The sequence below is a fragment of the Caretta caretta genome, chromosome 3 (assembly GCF_965140235.1).
Source record: "Caretta caretta isolate rCarCar2 chromosome 3, rCarCar1.hap1, whole genome shotgun sequence".
In the NCBI taxonomy this organism is placed as follows: Eukaryota; Metazoa; Chordata; order Testudines; family Cheloniidae; genus Caretta; species Caretta caretta.
This window is the reverse complement of record NC_134208.1, coordinates 166,826,150-166,842,389: the sequence shown is the minus strand read 5'-3', so window position 1 is coordinate 166,842,389 and position 16,240 is coordinate 166,826,150. Positions and strand designations below refer to the sequence as shown.

Below are 16,240 nucleotides of genomic sequence, written 5' to 3'. Positions count from 1 at the left end.
TCCAAATCAAATTCAGCAGTTAAATCAGTATGTGTCTTTCATCTTCTGTGCTGCCCATTCACTGAATCTTTTTGGAGAAGCTGCTGTGCTGGTTGTTACCCGGGTTGTTCTACTTTTCGGAATTGTTCAAAAATTGTATACCCTGTTTTCCACTTCTACTAGTTGTTGGGATGTGCTGAAAAACCACATTAGCATTACATTAAAATGCCAAAACACAACAAGATGAACAGCAGGCTAGAGGCAATCTGTCCACTACAAAATCAGGCTGAGGTTCAGATAAGACCAAGGCTTCACATAATCTTACACCAAATCTTATATCAAAAGCTGACAGTTTGCAAACATACGCTTCGGAGTTTTCATTTCTTGTTTTGGCTCAGATATGGTAAACTATCTTATCAGAAATCAACACTGTGAGCAAAAAATTGCAACGGCTGGAGTCTCACATTCAAACAGCTTGCAGATTACTTGGTGGCCTTTGACATTTGGGGACAATGTATACCTTCAAATCAGCGGCTCTGCTATGGGTACCCGCATGGCCCCACAGTATGCCAACATTTTTATGGCTGACTTAGAACAACGCTTCCTCAGCTCTCGTCCCCTAACGCCCCTACTCTACTTGTGCTATATTGATGACATCTTCATCATCTGGACCCATGGAAAAGAAGCCCTGGAGGAATTCCACCATGATTTCAACAATTTCCATCCCACCATCAACCTCAGCCTGGTCCAGTCCACACAAGAGATCCACTTCCTGGACACTACAGTGCTAATAAACGATGGTCACATAAACACCACCCTATACGGAAACCTACTGACCGCTATTCCTACCTACATGCCTCCAGCTTTCACTCTTACCACACCACAAGATCCATTGTCTACAGCCAAGCTCTGAGATACAACCACATTTGCTCCAAACCCTCAGACAGAGACAAACACCTACAAGATCTCTATCAAGCATTCTTACAACTACAATACCCACCTGCGGAAGTGAAGAAACAGATTGATAGAGCCAGAAGAGTTCCCAGAAGTCACCTACTACAGGACAGGCCTAATAAAGAAAATAACAGAACGCCACTAGCCGTCACCTTCAGCCCCCAACTAAAACCCCTCCAACGCATTATTAAGGATCTACAACCTATCCTGAAGGATGACCCAACACTCTCACAAATCTTGGGAGACAGGCCAGTCCTTGCCTACAGACAGCCTCCCAACCTGAAGCGAATACTCACCAGCAACCACATACCACACAACAGAACCACTAACCCAGGAACCTATCCTTGCAACAAAGCCCGTTGCCAACTGTGCCCACATATCTATTCAGGGGACACCATCACAGGGCCTAATAACATCAGCCACACTATCAGAGGCTCGTTCACCTGCACATCCACCAATGTGATATATGCCATCATGTGCCAGCAATGCCCCTCTGCCATGTACATTGGTCAAACTGGACAGTCTCTACGTAAAAGAATAAATGGACACAAATCAGAGGTCAAGAATTATAACATTCATAAACCAGTCGGAGAACACTTCAATCTCTCTGGTCACACAATCACAGACATGAAGGTCGCCATCTTAAAACAAAAAAACTTCAAATCCAGACTCCAGCGAGAGACTGCTGAATTGGAATTCATTTGCAAATTGGATACAATTAACTTAGGCTTGAATAGAGACTGGGAGTGGCTAAGTCATTATGCAAGGTAACCTATTTCCCCTTGTTTCTGCCCCCCACCCCCCCGTTCCTCAGACGTTCTTGTTAAACCCTGGATTTGTGCTGGAAATGGCCCACCTTGATTATCACACACATTGTAAGGAGAGTGATCACTTTAGATAAGCTATTACCAACAGGAGAGTGGGTTTGTTGAGGAGGGTGGGGAGAAAACCTGGATTTGTGCTGGAAATGGCCCACCTTGATTATCATACACATTGTAAGGGGAGTGATCACTTTAGATAAGCTATTACCAGCAGGAGAGTGGGGTGGGGGGAGAGAAAATCTTTTGTAGTGATAAACACCCATTTTTTCATGGCTTGTGTGTATAAAAACATCAGCTGTATTTTCCACAGTATGCATCTGATGAAGTGAGCTGTAGCTCACGAAAGTTTATGCTCAAATAAATTGGTTAGTCTCTAAGGTGCCACAAGTACTCCTTTTCTTTTATTGGAATTGTGGTCTTCTGGGTCTGTTGCACATAAGAAATTTAAACTCAAGAGTTCTGAGAATGAGATTGAGCTCTTCATCATTATTTGCAAGTGAATCTTTAAGGATGACTTGGAAATGAAGGTGCCCATTGATCTTCTTAGCTACATTCACAAAAGGTCTATTGATGCAAGTTTTCCTAGCACAGAAACAGCACTGCATAATTATTGCTGCCTTATTGTAACTGTGGCTACTAACAGGAGTTGCAGCAAGCTAAAATTAAACAAGACCTATCTAAGAATGTCCATTGGGCAGGAGAAGTTGAGTGACCTGGCAGTTGTTTCTATAAAGAACTTGGAAGCAAGATGGATAGACAGGAATGAGCTAATCAATGAGATTGCTTTAGTGAAGGCTAGGAAGGTCCCTCTGTAAAAGTATGTAGTGGTGATTGTGGGTTTTTTTGCGGCTGTAGGGGCGGGCGGCAGAGTTGAGTCTTCAAAACAGGCCCAATATACCCTAAGCACAGCACTGCATCTCCCACTGCATAGCCGCCACTCTCCCCTCTGCAGAAACTCTGCATAGCAAAAGAATAGTGGCCAGGGAGTAGGAGGCAGAATCACGGGTCTGCCACTCTATGCTATTGATTCCTCTTTCTGCCTTATTCAGTTTCAATGTAAAATATTGGTGCTGGATTAGTCAATTCTGCTGAGAACATTAACTCTTACCAGGCTTTGTGACTACCCCCAACCCCCATTGGAGGGGCCACAGAAAGCAGCACACAGACATGATAACAAAACTGTCCCTGCTGCCCTAGTTAGAGTGGAGGACACTGAGAGGGGTGTGGTGTGAATGTCCTTTTGTGAATCAGATTTCCACAAAGGGAGGTTGGGTCCAGATTTCCTGCAGATCCACAGCCAGGGTTGCCAGTTCAGGCCTTGACCTAACCACTGTTCCCTCTAAGCTGTGAGCGTGTGTACACGCACACAGATCCGAAACACTGCGCACACAACAATTTGCACTGAAGAAATTTTTTGCACACACAACCTGTAAAAAATTAGAGGGAACATTGCCCCTGACCCTTTCGTGGCACCACTAGACGAGGGCAGAAAGAGGGTGTCTGTTCAGATCCACAAGTCCCCAAGCAGCTTTTCAATTGTATGTTTTTCTCTAGTGCATTTTTAAAGAGGAAGGGGCCAAAATATTTCCCACAATCTGAGCTTAGTTTCCTGGATAAAATACCTAGTTTTCTCTTCCTAAAAATCCATTACCTCTTTCCCTACTTCTCCTATCCCCTCCCAGTAACACCCAGCCCCTTACTGGCCAGCAATTTAGGGCCTGATTTTCAGATGTGACAAGTATCAAAAATCTATTTGAAGTCAACAGGGTCTGTTGATGCTCAGCACTTTTGAAAATCAGCCCTCCCTCCCTCCAGTGCTTAGATACCACCAAGTTGGCACCTTCAACATCCCCAGGTGGCTTGATGATATATAAAATATAGCTCTTTCAAAATCTTATAGCTAATTCCTTGAAACATTATCAAAAATACATAAAAATAATATATAATCCAGCCCAGTGACCCCTACCTAATAACAATTTAATTCAACTTGACCAATCTGATTAGTGTATTATGCTTTCCATTAGGGCTGTCAAGTGATTAAAAAAATTAATCGCAATTAATCGCGATTTAAAAAATGAATTGCGATTAATCGCACTATTAAACAAATAGAATACCATTTATTTAAATATTTTTGGATGTTTTCTACCTTTTCAAATATATGGATTTCTATGACAACACAGAATACAAAGTGTACAGTGCTCACTTTATATTTATATATGTGCACTGTAAAAAAACAAAATAGTATTTTTCAATTCATCTAATGCAAGTACTGTAGTGCAATCTCTTTATCACGAAAGTTGAATTTACAAATGTAGAATTATGTAGGAAAAAACCTGCATTCAAACATAAAACAATGTAAAATTTTAGAGCCTGCAAATCCACTCAGTCCTACTTCTTGTTCAGCCAATTGCTCAGACAAACAAGTTTGCTTACATTTGCAGGAGATAATGCTGCCTGCTTCTTGTTTACAATGTCACCTGAATGTGAGAACAGGCGTTCTCATGGCACTGTTGTAGCCAGCGTTACAAGATATTTACATGCCAGATGCGCTAAAGATTCATATCTCCCTTCATGCTTCAACCACCATTCCAGAGGCCATGCGTCCATGCTGATGATGGGTTCTGCTCGTTAACAATCCAAAGCAGTGCAGACTGACACATGTTCGTTTTCATTATTTGAATCGGATGTCACCAGCTGAAGGTTGTTGGTTTTTTTTTGGTGGTTCGGATTCTGTAGTTTCCGCGTTGGAGTGCTGCTCTTTTAAGACATCTGAAAGCATGCGCCACACCTCGTCTCTCTTAGATTTTGGAAGGCACTTCAGATTCTTAAACCTTGGGTCGAGTGCTGTAGCTATCTTTAGAAATCTCACACTGGTACCTTCCTTGCGTTTTGTCAAATCTACAGTGAAAGTGTCCTTAAAATGAACAAGATGTGCTGGGTCATCATCCGAGACCGCTATAACATGAAATATATGTCAGAATGCAGATAAAATAATTCTCCCCGAAGGAGTTCAGTCACAAATTTAATTAACGCAATTTTTTTTTTTGAACAAGCATCATCAGCATGGAAGCATGTCCTCTGGAATGGTGGCCAAAGCATGAAGGGGCATACAAATGTTTAGCATATCTGGCACGTAAATACATTGCAATACTGGCTACAAAACTGCCATGCAAATGCCCATTGTCACTTTCTGGTGACATTTTAAATAAGAAGAGGGCAGCATTATCTCCTGTAAATGTAACCAAACTTGTTTGTCTTAGTGGTTGGCTGAACAAGAAGTAGTACTGAGTGGACTTGTAGGCTCTGAAGTTTTACATTGTTTGTTTTTGAGTGAAGTTATGTAACAAAAAGAAATCTACATCTGTAAGTTGCACTTTCAGGACAAAGAGATTGCACGACAGTACTTGTATGAGGTGAACTGAAAAATACTATTTCTTTTGTTTATCATTTTTACAGTGCAAATATTTATAATCAAAAATAATATACACTTTGATTTCAATTACAACACAGAATACAATATGTATGAAAATGTAAAATAGCTAATACATTTCAATTGGTATTCTAGTGTTTAACAGTGCAATTAAAACTGTGATTAATTGCAATTAATTTTTTAAATCATGATTAATTTTTTTTTAGATAATCACATGAGTTAACTGCAATTAATTGACAGCCCTACTTTCCATTCAATAAGCCCAGCTCTATTTTTGATCGCATCAGCACAGAACAAACATCATTTCTCAGGTACCGTCTTAGGACACTCACCTTTTAACGGCTCAACTCAAACTCTGCCGTTTTGATGCTTTGTCTTCTCCACACTCCTCCTCCTTCATCATTTTCAAAGGGTTTCTTTCAAGAGCGCCTTGTCAGACCTTGTTCCACTGTTTCCTGGAGTGCCTCAATAGTCAACAGCAGCTCCCCTTCTCTTCAATCATTATCATCCACCTGTGTATGTGTGAAAGCAACAGCACTGTATTTATGAAGGCAGAGAATACCATTCTTTTATTAACCACTCATTACCTTTCTTTTGTCTCTGGTATTCTTTACTCAGAAAAAGCACATGGAATAACGTATCTTAACAACAATTAGAATTCTATCTTTATCCAACTTGCTTACACCATTTTTTTCCTTCCAGCAAATTCGGTCCATCTAGTAGCTGGAGATCAGAAGGGCTTCACTGACCTGTGACATGTCTCCCAAATACCCAGGAGTAATACTTGGTGTTAACCTTCAATAAATGGATGGATTATATTACAAATAATAAGGTAGCTAAATATAGGCGCATTCTATGAATTAAACATTGCCTAACTTTGCGTGATGCTAATTTATTCTGTCATATTTTGATCACTGTGATGTAGCTGTGTCCTTCTCAATGCTTTTTAATTGTCCAGTAGTTGTCCTTTATAATCCAGCTGCTGGCTACAGTACAATATACAGTAATCCATGTCAACACCTTTGAGAGAGATATATGTCTATATTAGACACAGAAAGGGTTACCACTTCCAATCAAACCACAGCAAAATTCAGGCTATTGAACTGATATAAACATCTGTCATTCCAAAATAATTGGATATGTACAATAGGCTCTGTAGGCTAAATGCTTTGTTTGAGTTCTTAAGTGGTAAAACTTCAAGAGAAATGAGGTAACCTGCTATGTTATTAAGAATAATAAATTCATTTATTCATTTATTATTTGTATTACAGTACAGCCCAGAGGTCCTAGCCAAGATCAAGGCTCCATTGTGCTAGGCACTGTACAAACACATAGTGAGAAACAGCCCCTGCTCCAAAGAGCTTGCAGTCTAAATAGACAAGACAAAAAAATGGCGGGAGGAGAAACAGAGAGGTGACTTGCCCAAAGTCACATAGCAGGTCCTTGGCAGAACTGGGAAGAGGATCCGTGTCTCCTGGATCCCATTCCAGGGCACAATCCACTGGACCGTGCTGCCTCTCTCTTTATGTATTGTAATAAGTTGACAGTACTGCCCCATATGAACATAAGGCCAAATCCTAAGCACCTATAACTCAAGTCACTTGGAGTTCCAGGTGCTCAGACCCTCTAAAGATTTTGCCTAGAATTAGGCAAATGCTTCCTGAACCAAAGATGAGACAAACACAATATAAGACAGAGGACAACAGTTTGGTGGAGGGAGGATGTGGGAATGGTTACCAATAAGAAGGGTTGGTTGACTACATAGATTTTTAAAAAGAGAGAGAAGGTGCTGAAGGGGTAAGAAGGAACCTGTTCCAGGTGGATGGGGGAAGCATACTTCAGGGGACAAAGCTTCGGAATGGGAGTGTGCTGAACATTGCACAGTGTGGGAGTGCACTTAGTTAATTTGTTCACTGCAGCGACAAGAGGCAGAGTTTGTAGCGATTACCCTGGTATAAATCTGTGAGGTGCTTCTACACCAAAGTGATGGGTGCAGTATAAAAACCTGGACAGAGATGGATGATGATATTTACAACAGGAGCAATACTTTTATGCCATATGACTTTGAACTCACATGTTTATTCCAAAAGCATCAATTTATTTGGTGCGTTATGAACTCAGCACTTTGTTGAACAGAAATGCTGTTTGATTTAGGAACAGGCTCTTTCACACTTTTGACCTATTCTTCAGAAATCTGTCTACCCCATAGAACTAAATCCTGGGTGAGATTCTCAAAGGCTCCTAGGGGAGTTAGGTGCCTAAATGCCATTTGTGCCTTGGAAAAGCTCCCCCATTACACAGTTCCATAGGTGTGTTCTTCACAGAGCAGAAAGGAAGAGAAAGATATGGCTGATCTTCCTCTCTCCACTCTCATGTCTCGACCAAATTTGTTCTCTTCCAAGCCACAAAAGAGACCCAAGAAAATCTTGCTAGCATTTTCATCCTCCACATCGTGCCCTCAGCAAGCAGGCTGGATCATCAAAAATTGACTGTTCACCCACAGGATATTCAGTCAGCCTCTGGTTCATTCCTTATGTTGCAAAGCAACCTGAGGATGGCAAAGTGGGGGGAAGAAGCAAGGGGGAAAATATATATATATATATATATATTTATAATAAGTAATGCAGCCAATCCACAATAGATCACAAAATATCCTAGACCAAAATGGTAGACTGAGGCTTTCACTTACTACACTTCTCTGTAGGTCCATTTCAATCAATTAGCCAAATCCTGCTCATCTTCCTCACATGCTGACATCAATGAAAGACTCACCTGAGTTGAGTAAGGAGGTGAGCAGGTTTTGGCAACTTGGAAATTCTGTCTTTGGCTCTAACAATTTGTCTTCACATTTCTCCCACATTTTGGCTGTTCTATACATTTTTGAATATTTTGTCACTTTATCTCTGCAGGTCAGGAGAGTCACCAAGTCTTGGAGAATGGAAATAGGACCCTTCTGAGCAATCAACAAGTGTCACCTCAATGAAGCAGAGCTGTGTGACTAGCTCAATAAATAAACAAATACATTTTCTGAACAAAGAGAAGAGCATCCCATGACTTTCCATCAACCAAGGCTCATTAAGGAAGCCACTTCCACCCATTTACCCCCATGTTTACTAACACTGTACACTAAAAACTATACAAAGCCATCTGCTGAAAAGGAGAGATCTACAACGTATAATATAATAAATACTGGAAATTGAATGTTTAATTCATATAGCAAATTACCAGAGATTACATGTACAAGTAGCTGCAATGTCCTTAAAAATATTCTTTAACTGAGGAAAAGTTTTCTGACCTTTGGAGGAAATGCTTGCTTCTAGCTATGACTAAAAAGAGATTTCCTTCTTTCTCTGTTGTGTTAAGAATCTTTTCTTCTTATAAAGAAGGCACCACAGTGGTTTATAACTGTCATAAAAGCCTGCAATCCTTTTGAGGTTAAGCTACTCAGCTATTCAACTTTTACTACAGAAACTTTGAAATTCAAAAGAAAAAATAATGTAAGTTTTTGAAGGACATGTGTTGCTGTAGGTGATCCTGTTAATTAAAAGTGATTGCCTGCTAGGAAATCATACTTTAAAAAGTTTCATGAATTTATTAGAACCCTGAAGGTATCTTTGTATGCACAGGGCTTTACATGCCATTTATGCAATTTTGTTTCAGATCTGTTTAAAGCTTCCCTGACACTCCCAGTGAGGAGAACATCACTGCTAGCATTTGTATGTATTTTGGCTAATTGAATTATGTGAAAATACATGCTAATGAAGCTTTGCCAATGATGTTTGCTGAGGATAGTTTAAGTCCCATTTTCTTCTATATTAGGAGTATATTTTGCTGTGGATTTACCTTTTTGGAAAGACATAGCTTCCTACAGCCTATTGTGTAAAAAATGACACATTTTATGGTATTATATATTAATATATGCATAGCTTCTTTGTAGCAAGAGATAAAGAGAGGCAGATAAAGAGTAGTCTATGATATGAGTTAAAAATACACTAGTCTATTCATAGTAGGTAAACAGAATTTAGAATGCAAAACTAATGAACATTTATTATTGCATTTTCTTTCAGTTACTAGATGTACAGATTGTTTTGTAATTTGTCATTACTTAATTATCCATTTCTGCACAAATCCATTTGGGAATATCCTCATATAAATTTTTCCCCTCTAATGCTTTGCTACCCCCTCGGACTGGTATTTGAGGAATAAATAATAGAGATGGAGCAGTTGTTTAGTTACTTATTTACCTGAACCATGGGAACTATCAGAGCAGACTCTATTTGCTCTTGAGGTGTGCTGGGACTCAACCACCACAAATCCAAATTGACTCCAACTATCACAGCTTTGTCACTGCCTCACAAGAGCAATCAGCTAATTGCCTAGTAAGAATTTAGATCATGTATTTGCTGTTCACATTAGCAAATAGTTTGTTTTTTTCTTATCTATCATGTTATATTGTGCTTTATGGTAACGTTGCATGGAACATAAACTAACTTGATGTGCAGGCAGCTCTCTGCCTCGGTTCTATATCAAATATTGGGAAGTTAAAAGGGAAAAAAAATCTTCTCTCTCTCTCTCTTACCAGCAAAGAAAAAAAGAGTCCTGGAAAAGTAAAGTGAAATCTACAAAAGTTCATTATACATGTTGATGAGTGTGTATGCATGTAGTTGTGTATGTGCTTTGGAATATGTTGGGTTTTTCAGAGAAATGCATGTGATCCAGTCCTGATGTGGGAGTTATCTGTGTCAGTAACCATTAGGGACCAGATTGTTACCTCAATTACATTAGTGTAAATCTGGAATAGCAGCATTCGCTTCAGTGGAGTTACTCCAGATTTATACCATTTTAACTAAGATCCCAGTGTAGCCGTACACAATATACATGCTTTGAGGGGAAAAAAAACATTAAAAGCGGGGGGGAAATTGCCATTTGGTATATTTAGTCATATTTTTAGAGTTCTTTTTAAATAAAGCACCATTTTTGTTTCATAAAGACCATGTACCTGGCTTCCTATAGTGCCCATTGAAGTTGATGACAGTGCCTTTAAAAATGAAGCTTTTTATTTACGTGTATCTATATAGATTGCAGAGCATAAGAATAGGTTTGTGAATTTTGCCCATATTTTATCTCAGACCTTGCATTTATCTGCTGTCTCCAGTAGCAACACGATGGACAGTTTGCCTTTTGTGAATAAGTGATGAAAACATTTGTACATAGCAAATCCCTAGCGTTTACATTTTTGGAGGGGAATATAAAGTGCAGAGACAGAAGATTTTAAATGTTTTCAACCTTCCACTAATATTGCTACTATGGTTCTAGACTATGACATATTTGTGGACTAGATAAATGAGTCCACTCATCTGAATGACTGAGTGAATAACTAATGTATTAATGTGCATTCGATGTGCACATTTATTTATGTGCATCTGCCAAGCCTAGTTTAAAAAATCTCTTCTACAGAGATTCTTTTCTATCACAAATTATATGTTTTCAGGCATCAGAAACAAACTCAGTTCCCCCCACCCCCACCCCAGGAATATAAACCAAACAAAAAGCAATCAGTCAAATAGCCATTATTGGTATGTCAACTAATTTCATCATTAATCAATCGTTCACTCACCTCATTGTGGTACTGAAGGGTCTCATGAGCCTTACATCAGAGAAGCTTGCAGGACATGAGGAGGATTTTGTACAGTCATGCAGAGCATAAACATAACATGAAAGAAAGATATCTCAGCATTATGCAGCAACTGTTTAACAATATATGGAGTGTTTTGAGTAACATTCAGCTATTAGCTGATAGAAAATTAAGCATGTTTTCCCTTTATTTTTGATTTTCATTTAGTTTTTCTTCTTCTTGTGTCTAGATCTTTGGACTCCCCAGTACTAATGTCTTGTAGCTCCGCAGTAGGGGTTAAGGCCAGTTCAACTACAAGTTCTCTGGCACCACTTCATGCTCAAACACTCCCAAGCTGTTTTGCTCTGGAGAAGAAGGAAAAAAAAAAAAAAGACAACCTGGTGTTGTTACCAAATGCCAAGACCCTAGTTGAGATGCAGACAATGCTTCCAGGCTCCCATTATGTTTCATTTCAGCCCTGAGCTCTGAAAAGTATCGATAAGGGGCACAAAATAAAACAGGGAAATCAAGAGACACTGAATAACAGATCTGTGGATCTTTGCTACTGTTATATTTACAAATAACACAAACTGCTGTGGGGGAAGGGGAGAAATGACTTTGCAGTCCAGCATTGGCCTTGATTACATTATCATTTCTCATACATGGAAAAAAGCATATTTGAACATTGAGAGTCATCCTGATACAATGAAAGTGAATAAATCACAGCTCCTGTCTTAAAGAGTTAGCCTCTCCATTCCCATGTAAAAGTGTCAGCAGTGTATGTGCATTTGTATAGCTTATCCACCTGAATCAAAGTATATGTGTTGAAAGAGAGTAACTTTGTGCCCTGAGTTATTTTTATGTTGTGCAGAGTACCTCCTCTCCTCTGTTCTCATGCCCTCTCTATATTGTGATTACAGCTGGTCAGTTTTTTTTTGTCAGAACACTTTTTTGAACAAAAATGGCCTTTTGACTAACATGAAAATTTTCACAGAAATGCTGGTCAAAAAGAAACTCCGGAACTGGAAATTGGTTTTTGGTGAGATTTTTCAGCTTACTGTAAAAGTATCTGGTTTTGATTATTTAACATAAAAAATGTTACCAAAAGCCAAACATTTTTACTGAAAAGCGGCTTTTGTTCTTCATGGAAAAAAAAATTACAGGAAATTTTAATAAAATTAATTTTAAAAGAATCCTGAGAAAGATCATTGGCATTGTTTGACTAGAGCTAATTCTGAGCCCTTATCAAAACAATGATTTAACATTTTGAGTTAGAGTGAAACCTGCACTGAAAACCACCTTTAAAATGCAACCCACTACCTCAAGAGAGTGCTTCAAAGTATCCCCAGGATTTCCAGGGTATTTTTCCTTGTTCTGCAATTAAAAACATGTGAAAATTAATTTTTTTCTGTAGTTCTTTGCATCCCCAAAAATCCCCAAACTGATTTTCAAATTGTACATTTAGGAATCACTTCATGCACCAATGAAATGCAGCTGCCTCTGGGGTGGAATGCAGTCACTGTTTAACAAAACACACTACATAAAATGCAGTTCAGGACAGGAAGTGAAGAAGAATAACTTCTCTAGTTGAAAATGGAGAGATTATGTGGAGATGGAATATAATCACTCAAAACTGAATCTTAAACACTCTTCTTCATCTGACTTTTTGGATTTCGAGTCTGTTTGCTTGGATTTAAGCATCAGAAATGAAATTTAAAAGAAACAGAATAAGAAGACAGAAAACATTGTAATGAACAAGAACGATTGCACAGCCAGTGTTAAAAAATGCCTCTTTGGGCTAGATTGTGGCATTTGTGCCACTTCCTGGTATGTGGGATAGTGCACAGTCTCTCCTGGGATGTTTCAGGGTGTGCACAGGATGGAAGCAATCCACTGCATTAGAGTACAATGGAACAGATTGTTCCATAATGTGCACCTAGCCTGCTTCACGGATGAGTTTGAGGTGGGGAGCTGGATATGGCCTCTTCAGTCCAACACTTCCTGTCTTCAGGCAGTCTGGAGTCCCAAAGGAACAAAGACTCGGCCAGTCGTCTGCTTGTGTGGCTTGGAGCTAACGCAGAGTTGGGGAGGAGGCCTCCTTCTGATAATCACCCCTGCAGAGCCACCGTAGAGTGGCAGTCCCACCACACAGAGTCCTCTCCTGTGGTGGTGGTAGTCTCTCCCCCCCACGCAAAAGGCTTCAGAGTTAAGAACTCAGTAAAATAAATGGAGCATTCATCTTCCCCAAAAGATAAGGCTTTCTTCACCCACAGTTCAAAACAGAAGCATAAGGTTTGGGTCAGGCAAAAAGAAAACAGAGAGCTCTTTGCAGCCTGCAGTTCTGATATTATAACCTCCCCAGCCTCTGGGGGACCAGGTAACAATAGGATTTGATATACAGCAGGAGTTTATCTGAGGGATGTTGACAAGCCCTAATTGCTTGGCTGCCACTACCAGCTGTAGAGCCTCTGGCTGGCTTGGGACAGGGGTTTAATTAACTCTTGGTTTGCCAAGAGTATGTGGGGTTTGCATTCCTCATCACAACTGAAAAAGTGACAGAAAGGTTGTAATGACCAGAGGCATATAGTGAGTGTGAAAACTGTTCCTCTAAAACATGCAAGTCTCTATACAGGAAGAGAATAAGGAAAATGCTGAAAGGTTATAACAGTATTAGGGGAATTAGTACTAGATCGAAATGGTTAGTGAGCCTAGAAATTGGATTTCTGTGTGAGTTCTCGGCATGGTGAAAGTAATGTGAAGCACTGCTAGCTCATGCCAGAGCAGACATTTTTATGTGTTACTCAGAGGGCTAGTCACTTGAAGAGAAGTGATCAACCAAGGCACGAATACCATTACAAATTGTTCTCTAACAGAAACAATGAGTCAACTTCTCTTAGCAGTCTCTGTGCCATTATTCCTTCTATAAGGATTTTACTGAACTTTGATCATTTTAGAAGAAGCAATTTTGAAGAATATATGGAAGAGGTGACAGGAGAATACAGATCAGAAGTCTAGGATTGCTTATCATGACATCAGGCATCACAGATGTTAGAGTCTGCATCATTTCTGCCCTTCAGAAGTGGGTAATTTGTAAGTCTAACAGCAAAGACCCTACAGTAGTGCATAGGCATAATAGGGCAGGTTAAAGCTGCCGTGGGAACTTTAACTGTACATTTCCTGATGATTATAGTGCTAGTGAAATCTCAATTTGGCATTAAAGTGGTGGTTTTGCATTTAATTTATACTATCATATGGAGAAAATAACACACAAAAAATGACATTACTGTTTTTGTTAAGGAGCTCCCATTTGATCCAGAATATCCCTCATTGTGCCTCAGGATATCACGATAGTAAAGGGTAATTTGCTACCATTTTAGGACCTGATTTTCAAGGATGCTGAGCATGTATAACTTTAGTTGAAGTCAAGGGGTGGGGGGTTCAGTACCTGTGAAAAATAGGCCCAGGTTGTATTAGCTACAATATCTTGCTTTTCTCATTTTACCATCAATTTGAATGTATATTTTTCTGATGTTTTAAGGCAGAGTGTATTAAACTGAATATATGTCTGCTCAGCCATCTAGTATAATCTTTTGGACTTGATCCTGCAACTTCTCCTTGCTTGAGTAAGAGTTTCAGGCCTGGCTCCCCTGTATTTTCTCTCAGGGAAGATTGTTTCATGTCCTTTTCCTGGTGTTATGCCTAGGTGTATTCTTTCTGGGAAAGCTAGTCATCATGATTCAAATGTGCATACACAAGAGATGTCCTCCTGAGCCCTGAGAACTCAGAGAGCTTCCTCTGCACAACTCACGCGATTGTGTTGAGTTATCTTTTGGCTTGGATCAGTGAATCGCACTTGTGCATCATTTTTGACAGGAATGGTTGGAAGTGCTTATCTATCCATCCACACTGTCTGCATCAGATGAAGTGAGCTGTAGCTCGCGAAAGCTTATGCTCAAATAAATTGGTTAGTCTCTAAGGTGCCACAAGTACTCCTGTTCTTTTTGCGGATACAGACTAACACGGCTGCTACTCTGAAACCTGCTTATTCACAGTATGTTTATCCATACCTCTCACTGGGGCAGACCTTTTGATTTTGCCTCCCCCACCAAGGTGATTTAAAATGCTGTTTCCTTTTTTTAAATTAATTATTAATTATTATTATTATTTGGCAATGCACACATTCTTAATATGACAGATCTATGATCAGGCACCCACCAACAAATTAAAAGATCAGTTCCAGTAGCTACATGTGAGCTAACACACAGAAGGTGAGATTTTAGATAGTTGGTAAACTCAAGTATTGCTTCTGTTGGCTGTTATGGCATGAGAAGTAAATTTTCTACATTGCACTGAGAGTGGTGCAGAATACCCTTTTATCCATTTTAAATAGTCTCTTCTTTCATCATTTCTATCAGATAAGAGTAGTTTGTCTTTGTTCACCAGGTAACAATAATAACTCCTAGCTCTTAAACAATACTTCCACCAGTAGATTTCAAAGTGCTTTACAAAGGAGGTCATTGGGGGGAAACTGAGGCACGGGGAGGTGAAGTTATTTGCCTAAGGTCACTCAGTAGGTTAATGGCAGACGAGAACCAAGGTCTCCTGAGCCCTATTCTAGTATGATGTGCACTAGGCCATACCGGCTCTTATTTATTGTCTAGCTGGGCTTTGAATGTGCTGACCCTTGGATGTACAAAGCTGAGCAGTTCTAGCATTTAATATACAGTATAGAACCAACATGATTAGGTATGGTATGACACCTCCCCAACTGTGTACTCATGTAAATTTGTGTGCTTTTTTTTATTGATTTTCTTCCGACTCGATCAAAAATAGCAGAATAATATAAAAAAGGGATGCTGCATTCCTGATGGACCCCCCCCCACACACAAACCCCACCCATTCATGTTTCTCTGTGAATTGATATTTTTGTTTGTTTTTGTACTTTTAATGCAGCTGTCAGTGTCAAGCTATCCTACAGCATGAGCAGCACAAGATGGCATTTGTGCCAAGACAGGAGAGGATCACAATGTTAGAGGAATCTGCCAGTGTTGACTATATGATACACATCTGATAGGAAGGGGGACAATTTCAGTGTAATGCAGAGGAATTAGACATTAAGAGATTAAGAATAGTGGCCGCTTAATTCCATTTCCCCTGCCCATAAATATTGTTCCCAAATAGTTTGAAGTAGAAATAATTTGAAAAGCCAAAGTCCTGGTCCAATGGGCTGAGCACAAGCCTGGGACACAGGGATCCTGAACAGCAATCCTGAATCTGGCATTGACCCAAACTATGGTGTCGGGTGAGTCATTGTCTCTTCTTTGCATCAATTGACCCATCTATAAAATGGGAATAATAACAATGACTCCCTTACCTCCCACTTGTGTGGCAACCGTTAGTTTGCTGACGCTTTTACAGTCCTTTGGCAAGGTGTATGTGGCT

The 16,240-nt window shown here is 39.7% G+C and overlaps 1 long non-coding RNA gene across 1 annotated transcript in view; it reads right to left on the bottom strand.

Moving 5' to 3' along the window:
* The window catches only part of LOC125634947 (uncharacterized), a 193,325-nt gene extending 182,178 nt beyond the window's left edge, over positions 1-11,147 (bottom strand). The window contains exons 1-2 of the long non-coding RNA XR_007356092.2: positions 10,802-11,147; positions 5,517-5,696 (exon numbers count right to left, since the gene is read on the bottom strand). This is a non-coding gene — a long non-coding RNA (uncharacterized LOC125634947). The remainder of the gene's footprint in view (positions 1-5,516; positions 5,697-10,801) is intronic.
* Positions 11,148-16,240: the final 5,093 nt, after the last annotated feature.